Source organism: Pleurodeles waltl, chromosome 7 (assembly GCF_031143425.1).
Source record: "Pleurodeles waltl isolate 20211129_DDA chromosome 7, aPleWal1.hap1.20221129, whole genome shotgun sequence".
Taxonomy (NCBI): domain Eukaryota; kingdom Metazoa; phylum Chordata; class Amphibia; order Caudata; family Salamandridae; genus Pleurodeles; species Pleurodeles waltl.
Window position 1 is genome coordinate 1,461,893,300 of NC_090446.1, and position 13,489 is coordinate 1,461,906,788.

Here is a 13,489-nt window from a genome sequence, read left to right on the forward strand (position 1 = left end):
GGAGACAGTTTCTAGGCCATAGGCAACAGTTCAGAACACCAACATTTAACGAAGATGTCCAATGACAGAAACAAGAGGTAAGAGAAAGGCCTGCAAGGACTACTGGAGATTAATGCGCAATAACCTGGTGTTAGAAATGGGGTATTTGGTTGGCAGTCAGGTTACCCCCGTCCAAGCAAGGACCCTCACTCTGTTCAGGGTAAGTCACACACAATCCAAATTATCCTGTGCCCACCCTCTGGTAGCTTGGCACTGAGCAGTCAGGCTTAACTTAGAAGGCAATGTGTAAAGTGTTTGTGCAATAAATCATGCAATAACACAGTATAACACCACAAAAGTATACCACACAGTGTTTAGAGAAATATACAATATTTATCTGGTTAAACACAGGTCAAAACAATCAAGATTCAAAAAGTACACGTTGAAATATCACTTTAAAAAATGATAAAAAGAGTCTTTAGTCTTTAAAAAGCAGCAAGTGCCTTTTGCAAGCACAAAGTACCTGGTTTGCATTCAAAGTCTTCGCAAGGGACCGCAGTGGAGGAGATGCGTGGAAAACAGGGAGGTGTGCGTTGGTTTCTCTGGGTGCACACAGACGATGCGTCGATAATTTTCCACACAGGGAAGGCTTTGCGTCGATTTCCAATGCGCTGACTTGGATCCTCTTCGGTTGCGGAGTACTCGGACGCCCTGTGGACGATGCAGAGAAATCCTGGGCGTGCAGGATGAAGTCACAGGAGCTGCGTTGATCCGGTGGGCGATGCAGGGAAATTTCTGTCACACGGCAGGCGCTGCGTCGATTCTTCTTGCAGGAAGTTGGGCTGCATTGTTCCAGTTCAGCTATGCGTCGATCCAGTGGGCCATGCGTCCAAGTTCCGGTCGCAACGCTGGCACTGCATTGACCTCCTCTCAGGGAGCCGGGCTGCATCGTTCCAGTTCAGCGTGCATTGATTTTTCAACGTGATGTAGGCTGTGCATCCTTTCTGGCAGGCTGTGCGTCGAATTTCCGCTACATAAGGAGTTATTTTGCAGGATGAAGTCTTTTTGGCCTGAGACTTCAAGGAACAGGAGGCAACCTCTATCCAAGCCCTTAGAGAGCACTTCTCAGCAAAACCAGAAGACAGCAAGGCAGCAGGGCAACAGCAGGACAGCAGTCCTTTGCAGAAAAGCCGTCAGTGAGTCCTTTGGGCAGCCAAGCAGTTCTTCTTGGCAGGCTGCAGGTTCTGGTGCAGAGTCTCTTTCCCAGGAAGTGTCTAACTTCAGAAGTGTCTAAGTTGGTAGGGTCAGGGACCCTGTTTAAATACCCAAATGTGCCTTTGAAGTGGGGAAGACTTAAAAGATTGGCTTAGAAGTGCACAAGGTCCTCTTTCAGTTCCATCCTGTCTGCCAGGGTCCCAGTAGGGGGTGTGGCAGTCTATTGTGTGAGGGCAGGCCCTCCCCCCTCCCAGCCCAGGAAGACCCATTCAGTATGCAGATGTGTGCAAGTGTGACCGAGCATCCTGTGTTTGGGGTTCTCTGAGTGAATGCACAAGGGAGCTGTCAACTAAACCTAGCCAGATGTGGATTGTAAGGCACAGAAGGATTTGAGTGTAGAGAAATGCTCACTTTCTAAAAGTGGCACTTCTGGAATAGCAATATTAAATCCAAGTTCACCAATAAGCAGGACTTTCCATTACCATTCTAGCCATTCTAAATAGGACCTGTCTACTCCTTTCAGATCAGGATATACCACTCAAACAGTTTGTGAGGGTAGCCCTAATGCTATCCTATGAAAGGAGCAGGCCTCACAGCAGTGTAAAACGAATTTAGGAGTTTTACACTACTAGGACATACAGAACACACATGTTCATGTCCTGGCTTTTACCTACATAGCTCCCTGCCCTATGGGCTACCTAGGGCCTACCTTATGGGTGACTTATAGGTAGAAAAAGGGGAGTTTAAGGCTTGGCAATTACTTTTAGATGCCAAGTCGAAGTAGCAGTGAAACTGCACACACAGGCCCTGCATGTCTGAGACATGGTTAGGGGGGTACTTGTGTGGGTGGCACAACCAGTGCTGCAGCCTACTAGTAGCATTTTATTTACAGGCCCTGGGCACATGTAGTGCACTTCATTAGGGACATACAAGTAAATTAAATAAGCCAGTTGGGTATGAGCCAATGTCACAATGTTTTAAGGAGAGAGCATATGCACTTTGGCACTGATTAGCAGTGGTAAAGTGTGCAGAGTCCTAAAGCCAGCAAAAATTAGGTCAGAAAAAGAGGAGGAGAAAGGCAAAAAGTTTGGGGGTGACCCTGCAGAAAGGCCATTTCCAACACCTGGAATCAGGTCCTTAATCTGAGAAGCACTTTACAGGAGTTCGGAGACAGCAGGCGAGTTGTTGCTAGAAGTTTAAGATGAGACACAATCGTAGCTCATGGTGGAGAGGCTCTGAAGTGTCTGAGGAGTCAGGATCTTGGAGTCATCGGAAAGAACCTGGTAGACTGAGACATCGGGTAGTTTCTGTGAGACTTGCCAGACGGTGCAGAAACAAAGCTAGGGAAGTCCGGTTAACTTAGTGGGGCTGAGTGTAGGGATGAAACTTGTGCTAAACAGGAACACATGAGATACAGGGACAGGGGACTTGGGAGGTGTGTGCAGGGAAGCTGCTTCTACAGGACTGGATGGAGAATCATGTGGGTCTGGATACAGGTATGAGGCCAATCTGCAATGCAAGTTTGGAGGGGCTATTTATAAAGAAAGCAAAGAGTGTCCCAGAAGAGCGCGTTTCACACCTGGAGATTTCCAAAGAAACCTGGGAAGAGTCACATGCTACATCAAACAGGCATGTTTTACCAAGCAGCAGGTGCAAACGGCAATTGATAATAACAAGTACAACAGAACCCAAGTGCATGATGGTACATCCTAATGGTTAACAGTGGAAACAGACCTATCCTAACAGTTTGAGTGACATTTGCAGGTGCCAACTAGATGGAACTTGTAGAGCAACACAACAGGAAGGTCAATGGTTCAGACTTAATGGGAGGGAGGAGTCATGGAGCATTCGAGATGAAAGGGCCCCACAGTAAAAAGAATGACATGAGGTTGTCGAGTAATACCCACCAAACATAGGGCACAAGATTCAGTAGTGATAGTGTCTCTGCTCTGGGACCAGCTTTCACACCACATCAGGGCTATTCACTAGCTAGGTAACAGCTGGAGGCTAATGCAAATTAGCCTCCAGGCGCTTCAGACAGGGAAAATGAAACTGTCTAAAAGTGACTTTTCCTTAATATTTATTGAAAATCTAAATTCCCCATTGAGTTCGTTTTTTTAAAAGAAACATTAAACACAGTCCTTGAATTTTTTTCTAGCAGGTCCTTGGTTTGAAATAGCAGAATTAATGTAATATTGCTTCCAGTGTTTCTCTAAGGGCCAGCCAGCCTTTCTATGTTGAAAATACCTTTTGTAAACCAGTCACTGTGCCGACATGTTATTTTACATTGATACATTTCCTACTTTTAAATTCCATACACCCTGCCTTGTGGGCTACAGGGCGTATACATGGTCGAATTACTAATATTTAAAAGATGTTTTTTTCATCTCAAAAGGGTTCATTTTGAAGGGGTTGTGCAGGAGGCTGGCCTGCTTTTTAGTGGGTACCAAAGGTACTTACACCTTATACCAGGTCCAGTTATCCCTTATTAGTGAAATGCAGTCAGTGTATAGAAGCCAGGCTGTCTAGGGGTATCTGTAGCTGAGCAGCCAAGGCTTATCTAGGAGACATGCAAAGCTCTTGCAATACCACTGTAGTCACACAGTACTCACACGCATGACAGAAAATACTCAGTGTTACAAAAATAAAGGTACTTTATTTTTAGTGACACAATTCCAAAAATACCTTAGAGACTATACTCCCTTAGGAGGTAAGTAATATACACAGTATATACACTAGAATGCAGAAATAGCTGTAAAAACAGTTATAAAACAGTGCAGATAGTGAAAATCAATAGGTTACAATGGGCTTAGGGGGGACACAAACCATATACTAAAATAGTGGAATGTGAATGTCAGTTTCCCACCCAGGCAAGTGTAGTGTGTTGAGGGGCGCTGAGAGTGTAAGAAAACACCAAAGATAAGTACTAGAACCCACCTCAAAGCCCAGGAAAACAGGAGTAAATCACATTAAGTTTCCTAGAACACACAAGAAATTGTGATAGAAGATTATGCAAGAACCAGAAGAGACTGCAAGACACCAACAATGGATTCCTGGACCTGAAGACCTGTGGAAGAAGGGGATCAAGTCCAAAAAGCACTGAAAAGCCCAGGGAGAACAGGAGCCCCTGCTATCCCGGATGAAGGTGAAAAAGAACCACCAGTGAAAAAGAACAGTCCGTACTGCACCCAAGAAGACAGATGAGGGTTCCTAGTTGGTGTAGATGATGTCCCACGCTGGATGGATGATTGCAGTCTGGTGTGTGTCACTGGATTCCCCCAACAAGCCTTGGCACATTCAAAGCTCGTGGTTTGAAGAAAATGGTGCTGCGTTGGACCAGGAGGGAACTGGTGGACTCTACCTAGGAGGAGGAGTCAGAGGGGGCTCTCAGCAACTCAGAGAGCCCTCGGAAGACCAGGCAGAACCCACAGGAGTCCCACAGCATGGGGACAAAGAAGGTTCAAAAGGAGGCCCATGCAGTGCTACACAAAGGACTCCTATGCCGCTGGAGAACCATGCAGGAAGCTGTGCATCGCAGGAAGGAGTGCTGGGGGCCAGAGCTGCATGGTGCATAAGAGAACTTTGTGGAATGATGCCAACAAGCCTTGGCAACTGCAAAACACAAGGTGCAAAGGGGTACTGTCTTGCGTGGGGAGGCAAGCTCTTACCTCCACCAAATTTGGACAGCTGGACCTTAGGACCATCGGGACCACTTCAGTCCACCACCCGTGTTGCTGGATCCACACACTTTGTCAGGAGAGGGGACCCACACCACCAGTCGTCGCTGCAGAGAGGTGCCTGCTGAAGTTGGGAAGTGACTCCTTCACTTCAAGGTAGATTCCTTCAGTTCTTCTGGTGCAGGTTGAAGACAGGTAGTCCTCGGAGGCTGCAGGACCTGGAAACAGTTGCAGTTGCTGGCAGGAGCTGAAGATACAATGTTGCAGAAGGCGTCTTTGCTTCTTTGTTGCAGTTTGTAGAGTTCCTGGAGGGTCCAGATGCAGTTTCGTCGGTAGAAGATGAAGTAAAGGATGCAGAGGATTCCTCCTGGAGTCTTGCAATCCGAATCTGAGGAAACACCCAGAGGAGAGACCCTAAATAGCCCTGAAAGGGGGATTGGCTAGCTACACAGGTAAGCACCTATCAGGGGAGGGCTCTGATGTCACCTGCTGGCACTGGCCATTCAGATGCTCCCAGAGTGCCCCAACACCTTGGAATCCAAGATGGCAAAACCCAGGGACACTCTGGAGGAGCTCTGGGCACCACCCCTGGGGTGGTGATGGACAGGGGAGTGGTCACTCCCATTTCCTTTGTCCAGTTTTGTGCCAGAACATGGAATGGGGGTCCCTGAACTGGTGTAGACTGGATTATGCAAGGAGGGCACCATCTATTCCCTTCAAAGCATTTCCAGAGGCTCTGGGAGGCTACCCCTCACATGCCTGTAAGACCTATTTCCAAAGGGAGAGGGTGTAACACCCCTCTCCTAAAGGAAATGCTTTGTTCTGCCTTCCTGGGCGTGAGCTGCTCAAGCAACAGGGGGGCAGAAACCTGTCTGTGAGGTGGCAGCAGCTGGGGCTGCCTGGAAAACCTCAGAAGGCTGGTACGGCAGAACTGGGAGTCCACTGTGGAGCCCCCAGAGTGCATGGGATTGTACAACCAATACTAGAATCAGTATTGGGGTACAATTCCCAGGTGTTAGAGACCTTACATTGCCATATTGGGAGTTACTATTGTGAAGCTGGACATAGGTATTGACCTATGTCCAGTGTACACATAAAATGGTGTCCCCGCACTCACAAAGTCTGGGAAAATGGTCCTAGACGATGTGGTGGCACCTTTGCTAGTGCAAGGGTGCCCTCACACACAAGTACTTTGCACCCAGCCTTCAGTGTTGGAAGGCCTGACATATAGGTGACTTATAAGTGACCTGGTGCAGTGAAAATGGCTGTGAAAGGGTGCATGCACCATTTCACACAGGCTGCAATGGCAGTCCTGCAGAAGCCTTTGCATGGGCTCCCTATGAGTAGCAAAAGTAATGCTGCAGCCCATAGGGATCCCCTGGAACACCAATGCCCTGGGTACCTAAGTACCATATACTAGGGACTTATAAGGGGTGATCAGTATGCCAATTTGGGATGAAATACTGGGTTATCGGCATGTAGTGACAAATTTGAGGGGAGAGAGAGCAAAAGCACTGGGGTCCTGGTTAGCAGGACTCCAGTGACACAGTCAAACACACTGACATCAGGCAGAAATTGGGAGTAACATGCCAAAAAGAGGGTACTTTCCTACAGGTTGCAGTTTTAAAACTGCAGCACCCAGGTTTCTATGGTAGGACTTGAGTTGTGTGTGTCCTGGCACACTACTGGATGGGTGGCACCGTAGTGCTGCAGGTGACATTTCCATGTTATTGGTGTACTTTAGGCAGTATATATGATGGCCTTGTATGAAAGTTAAATATGCCACTGAGGGTTTTAGCCAATTTTGACCTGTTTTAGTGGGCAGAGCACATGCATTGGGACCTGGTTAGCAATGTCCCAGTGCGCACAATCAATAAAACAGCAGCTGTATCAGTTCCCAAAAAAAGGAGTGGCCAAGTGAAGATAGGCACTTTCTCACACTCATTATGAGACATTTGCATGCATCCTTGTATGTGTTCTGCTTGTCATGAGACATAATATGTGCGCGTCTTTGTGCAGCCAGTTAAGAATCCCCCAGTAGGATGTTGTCGCTTACATCATTTTTGGCAATGCTGCTCTTGTCATAAGCTCATCACATTATATTTACTATGACAATCCCTTTCAAAAAATTCATCATTGGCTATATAAACTTGACACATCTCCTAGCAGCAACGGCTTTCAGGCAGTGGTGCTTCAGAAAGCAAAAAAAAGCTGAGGTGAGTTTTATCCACCAATCCATTATTTTTCATGTGTTTACCTGCTCAGCAGAATAGCTTCACTGTCTTCAATCCAATGGTTTATTTGAATTCAGTTTTCAACAACTGTTTCTTAACTTTATACTAATGCCCGTCAGGACAACAAAACAAATAATAGTATATATTTAAAAGGATAACATATAGGCAGTACTTGCTTCATTACACTCTGCACTTACTGTCAACTGTGATACTGCACCCCCTGTGTAAGTGTGTAACAGTCTCACAAGTGGTAGTTCATATCCTATGCATTTTGAGGAACATGTAGGATTCTCTTATCATTAAGAACTAGCATCCATTTTGACCCAGTATTTTTCTGTTGCTGGAAACAAAGCAGCTGCATGTGTTCTTGTATTTTTTTAATCTTGTTAAGAGGTCTCTCATTTATTCTACATTACAACGATCAATATGTGCCATATCACAGGACTCGGGCGATGGGAGGGTGGGAAGGATGAGGATAGCAGGTCCTTGATAAAGTCATCTATGGACATTGCATTGGGCATTCATCAATAAACCATCGAACAGGTCAAATATCCCCACATTTCTAGAACGCAATAAATCATAACAACACTTCACAAACTCAGAACCAGACACCTGCCACGTCTATCAATAGGACAATAGTAGTTGTCACCTCCAAGACAACGTCAGTGCAAGGATTAAAGCCAGCAGTGTTCACCCAAGGTGCAAAGCCCCGGGAAATGCAAAGTGCAAAGGGTGTTTGTATCCAGCCTGTTACTTGGTTTGTATCAATGATGTAATGGGCCCAAATCCAAGCACAGATAATGCACCCGATACCAATTTGGTAAAAAAGTAGAACCATAATCAGGATGCAGATGGCCTCTCATAGACCTGTACCCCAGAGCCACCGTACGTGCTGCACGGTTGATAGCTATGCATCAACCTACACTAGATTAGTGAATGCAATGCTCATGATTCACTGAGTATGGATCCCTTCATTCAAGAAAGGAGTCAAAATGCATTTATAGGCACCCATTATATAAGCACAAGTTGGAACCACTGAGTAGTGACTGCACTTTCTCTGTTTCTGAGCTTGCCCGTCTGCAGTTCATGCACTAAGTGAAAATTTAAAGTTATATGTAGGCATTTTAGAAAGCACGATTGTGCAAAAAGAACTGATCAGCTCTTTTCTGACCAAGTGCAACTGTTCATACTACAGCCCCAGGTATTGATGTAACCAGGCTCGCCTAAAAAGGATCCTTCGCCAAAAGGTTGTCAGCAGACTGACTAAATATACTATCAGTAGCCTTTTTACACATTCAGGGCCTCATTTACAAGAATCAGATGCATCAGCTCTGATGCCTCAGATTTTTTACGCTGCCCTATGACCCCCCTAACGATGCCATGGATGCGCTGTATTTACAATACAGAACTCCATGGAGCACGTTTTCACAGATGCGTTAGAAATTCTGATGCATCTGTGGCGCTAAACTCACACATTGCTGGACTAGTGTCAAAAAAATGATGCTACTCAAGCAATGCAAGGAGGCTCCCATAGAGAAAAGCCTGCTCTGAGCAGACAGTAAAATTCTGACACAGTGAAGTAGCTGAATAAAGCAGTGAAATGTAAATTTCATTTCATCAGTTGCGCGTGGTTTTTCCCGTGGGAATGCCTACCTTGCATACACTATACCTGGCACAGGTAAAATGTGACACAAGGCTTTACAAACTGGTGCACTGGGCCTAATGTGTCAGTTTGTGAATGTGGAGCAGTGTAGAGCATTGCTTGTGCCACCGTTGCGTAAAACAAAATGATGCAACAGTGGTGCCGAGGGCTTACAAATGAGGCCCTCAACGCTACTGAGCTTCTACATGGCAGTTTCCACTGCTCCTCATGTTTAAAATCCTCATTCACTGAATTATGCCACTTACGTATTAATGTAACTGAAACACGGGCTACTTTGTTGATTTTATGGGGCTTGTGTGAAACTGTAAAAATTAGCTTCTACATAGATTGTGAAATTCTTTGAGAACTTGGAAAAATTTTATGAAATGATCAAATAGTTTTAAAAGACAGCAGAAAATGCTAGTGGAAAAAGCAGCATTTGACGTTGTGCTGATTTTTAGCAGAATATTTTTCTAAAATAGCTGGCTAGAGATTGAATTTTCAGGAATGTTTTCCTGCAAAAGCCAGAGAATGTTGACAGAGGTAAAACAGCAAAAAATGTAAACTCGTGAAATTGCAAACTGATGAATTTTATACCATCACACAAACATTACTATAATTTTGCTCATTGCTAGCTTGAAAATGGCATTGAACCTATTCTAATACTCCAGGGAATAGACAAAACCTGCTTAAGAGTTAACAAGTGAAAACAAAGTGAAGAATACATTGAGTGAGTGAGAGAATGAGTAAGTAAATGAGTGAGTTCTCAAGTCAGTTAATTGCAATTACCACTTGACTTAGAAATGTGCCCAAGTGTGCCTGAAACTACACATTTGGGGCCAGATTTATGAAAGTGTCACCCAACTCAGTACAGCAGCCAAAACTCCTGTACTGGGTTGCATGACAGGGAGGTAGTAAGTAAGTGCCATATCTACAGAGATATGGCACTCTCCTCCCCTCTGCCTAGCACTGCTTCCACAAAATTTTGTTGTTGAGTGCCACAAACACACTTTTGAGCCATAATGAAATGGTGTGAGGTTAAGCCTGGTATACATTTTGTACTAGAAGGGCTCCCTTCCAGTACAAAATACTATGTTTAGACTAACTTTCAAAACTTTTTCTACTTTTTATGTGTACTGAACAATACAGCTCACATGCAAAGTCAGAAAAGAAAGAAGAAATTAAATCATTTATCTTTTTAAGTCCTGCTTGCAAGTAGCTCAAAACCCTGTCAAAACCGTGTCTGCTATTGTTGGTAAATAGGGCTGTGCATCAAAAACTATGGGTGGTTGCATGGGAATGCTCATCTACCTCCCATGGAACAGCCTCTCGACTCTAAGAAATGCAAAGTAGTGCTCCACGCTGGTTTACAGTGCTTTCAAACTACTTTCCTTCACAAAACATGTTTTGCACCTAAAAGTAAATTACTAAACAAGCATTGGCAAAGCCAATAAGTCTCGCCTATACAAGAGCTATTGGCTTAGGCAATGTGTTTTGCCATGTTGTACACCAGTGTGGCTGCTGTTCATGGTGGCTAAAAGTTAGTGGCATGGAGTGTCAGAGTTGAATTGGGGAGCAGAGTATCATAGAGTGGATTTGTTGGAGTATCGTAGAATGGAGTAGGGAGAATAGAGTGTCAAAGAGTTGAGTAGAGGGGAGTAGAGTGCAGTGGTTTAGTGGCAGAGAGTGTTCTAGAGTGGAGTGGGATGGGATAGGGTGGAATGGGGCGGAGTGGATTGAGGTAGTGGGGTGGATTGGATTAGAATGGGGTGGATTAGATTGGAGTAGAGTTGGGTGGATTGAGTGGAGTAGGGTGGATTGGTGTGGGGTGGATAGGATTGGCGTGGGGTGGATTGAAATTGGGTGAGGGGGATCGGATTAGGGTGCTTTCGAATGGGGTGGATTAGATTGGATTGGGGTGGATTGGAGTGATAGGGCTGGGATGGGGTGGATTGGATTGGGATGGGTGGATTGGATAGGAGTGGATTAGATTGGACTGGAGTGAGGTGGATTGGACTGGAGTAGGGTGGATAGTATTGCAGTGGGGTGGATTGGATTGCAGAGGGGTGGATAGGGTTAGAGTGGGCAGACTGGATTGGAGTAGGGTAGATTGGAGTGCGTGGATTGAACTGGAATGGGATTGGGTGGATTGGATTGGGATAGAGTGGGGTGGATTGGAGTAGAGTGGGGTGGATTGGAGTGAGTTAGGTGGAGAGGAGTGGGGTGGATTGGATTAGAGTGGGGTGGATTTAAACAGGGTAGGGTGGATTGGGTTAGGGTGCGGTGGGCTGCAGTGGGATGCATTGGATTGGAGTGGGGTGAGGTGGATTGGAGTGGGTGGGGAGTTGGTTTGTATTGGGTGGACTGGGGTGGGGTGGAGTGCATTGTGGTGGGGTGGATTGGAGTGGGGTAGACTGAACTGGGATGGTGTGAGGTGGATTGGATTGTGGTGGGGTGGATTAAATTGGGGTGGGGTGGATTGGTGTGGTGTGGATTGGAGTGGTGTAGGTTGGATGAATTGGAATGGAGTGCGGTGGACCAGGATGGGGTGGGGTGGATTGGATTGGGTAGAATGGGATGGATTAGAGTAGAGTGGGGTGGGGTGGATTGCAGTGAAGTGAGGTAGGTTGGATGAATTTAATTGGAGTGCAGTGGACTGGGATGGGGTGGGGAGCACTGGATTGGGTAGAGTGGGGTGGATTGGAGTATAGTGGGGTGGATTACAGTGAAGTGGTGTGGATTGGATAGGGATAGGATGAGTTGGATTAGGGTGGGGTGGATTGGAGTGGGAGTGGGGGTGGAGTAGAGTGAGGTGGATTGGATTGAGTGGGTTGGATTGGATTGAGTGGAGTAGATTGGATTGACTGGGATGGATTGGGGTGGGAGGATAAGGGTGGGGTGATTGGATTGAGTGTGGTGGGTTGGACTAGGGTGGATTGGATAGGGATGGGTTGAATTGAATTGGGGTGGATTATTAGGGTGGAGTGGAGTTGAATGGATTGTGGTGGATTAGACTGGATTGGGTTGTATTGGAATGGAGTGGGTTGAACTGGAGTGGAGTGGATGGGACTGGAGTGGGGTGGATTGGATTGGTGTGGGGTGGATTGATTGGAGAGGGGTGAACTGGATTGGAGTGGGGTAGATTAAGATGATTTGGATTGGGATGGATTCGACTGGATTCATGTGGACTGGATTGGATTGTAGTGGGGTGATTTAAAGTGGACTGTATTTGACTTGGAAAGATTGGGGTGGTATGGTTGGATTGGGTTGGACTGGAGTGGGATGGGGTGGGTTGGACTAGAGTTGGGTGGGATGGATTGGAGTGTGGTGGGTTGGATTGGAGTGGGTGAGTTGGATTGGAGTAGGGTGGATTTTACTGGAGTGGGATGTATTGGACTGGAGTGGGGTGGGTATGAATTGGACTGGAGTGGCTTGGGTTCAGGTGGATTGGTATGAGGTGAGGTGTATTGGATTGAAGTGGATTAGTTGGACTGGGCTGGATTGGAATGGATTGGGGTAGAGTGGGTGAATTATGTGGAAAGGGGTGGATTGGTGTCAGGTGGAGTGGATTGGAGTGGGGTGCGGTGGATTGAAATGGGGTGAGGTGAATTGGATTGGTGTGACTCAAGTGGGGTGGATTAGATTGGATTGGGCTGGGTGGTTTGGATTGGAGTGATAGAGCTGGGGTGGATTGGATTGGCGTGGGGTGTTGTGGATTGGAATGAGGTGGATTAGATTGTACTGGAGTGAGGTGTATGGATTGAAGTGAGGTGGATTGGATTGGATTCACTGGATTGGAAAGGGGTGGTTTGGACTCGAGTGGGGCGGATAGGATTGGAGTAGTGTAGACTGGAATGGAGTGGGGTAGATTGGATTTGAGTGGGGTGGATTGCAGTGGGGTGGGCTGGATGGATTTAATTTGAGTGGGGTGGACTAATCTGGGATGTGGTGGGGAAGATTTGATTGGGATAGAGTTGGGTAGATTGGAGTAGAGTGAGTGAGGTGGATTTGAGTGGAGTGGGTGTATTGGAGTGGGGTGAATTGGCTTGGAGTGCTGTGGATTGAAACAGGGTACGGTGAATTGGATTGGGGTGTGGTGGGTGTAGGAAAGTAGCCTCTTTCTAGCTTGGTTACCCCCACTTTTTGCCTGTTTGTCAGTGTGTTTGACTCTGTCTACTGGGATCCTGCTAACCAGGACCCCAGTAGTTATGCTCTCCCCCTAAATGTAGTTGTTGGTAACTGTTATCACTGTATTTCATCCCACAATTGGCACACTGGTGCCCCATTATAATTCCCTAGTATATGGTACCTAGTTACCCAGGGCATCGGGGGTCCAGGGGATCCTTATGGGCTGAAGCATATATTTTGCCAACCATAGGGAGCCCAGGCAATAGGTTCTGCAGGACTGCAATTGCAGCCTACGTCAAAAGGTGCAAGCACCCTTTCACTGCCATTTTCCACTGCACCAGGTCACTTATAAGTCACCCCTATGGCAGGCCTTCTAGCCCAGAGGGCAGGGTACCTGTGTGTGAGGGCACCCCTGCACTAGCAGAGGTGCCCCCACACCGTCCAGGCCCATTTTCCCCGACTTCATGAGTGCGGGGACACCATTTTACGCGTATACTGGACATAGGTGAATACTTATGTACAGCTACATAATGGTAACTCTGAAAATAGGCATGTTTGGTATCAAACATGTTGGAATCATACCCCAAGACTTTTGCAAGCATTGGTTGTATGAT

The 13,489-nt window shown here is 46.4% G+C and overlaps 1 protein-coding gene across 1 annotated transcript in view; it reads left to right on the forward strand.

Moving 5' to 3' along the window:
- Positions 1–7,001: 7,001 nt before the first annotated feature.
- Positions 7,002–13,489, forward strand: part of LOC138246497 (von Willebrand factor-like) — a 59,033-nt gene continuing 52,545 nt past the window's right edge. Inside the window, exon 1 of the mRNA XM_069201144.1 lies at positions 7,002–7,087. The gene's annotated coding sequence lies outside the window, so the exon portion shown is untranslated. The remainder of the gene's footprint in view (positions 7,088–13,489) is intronic.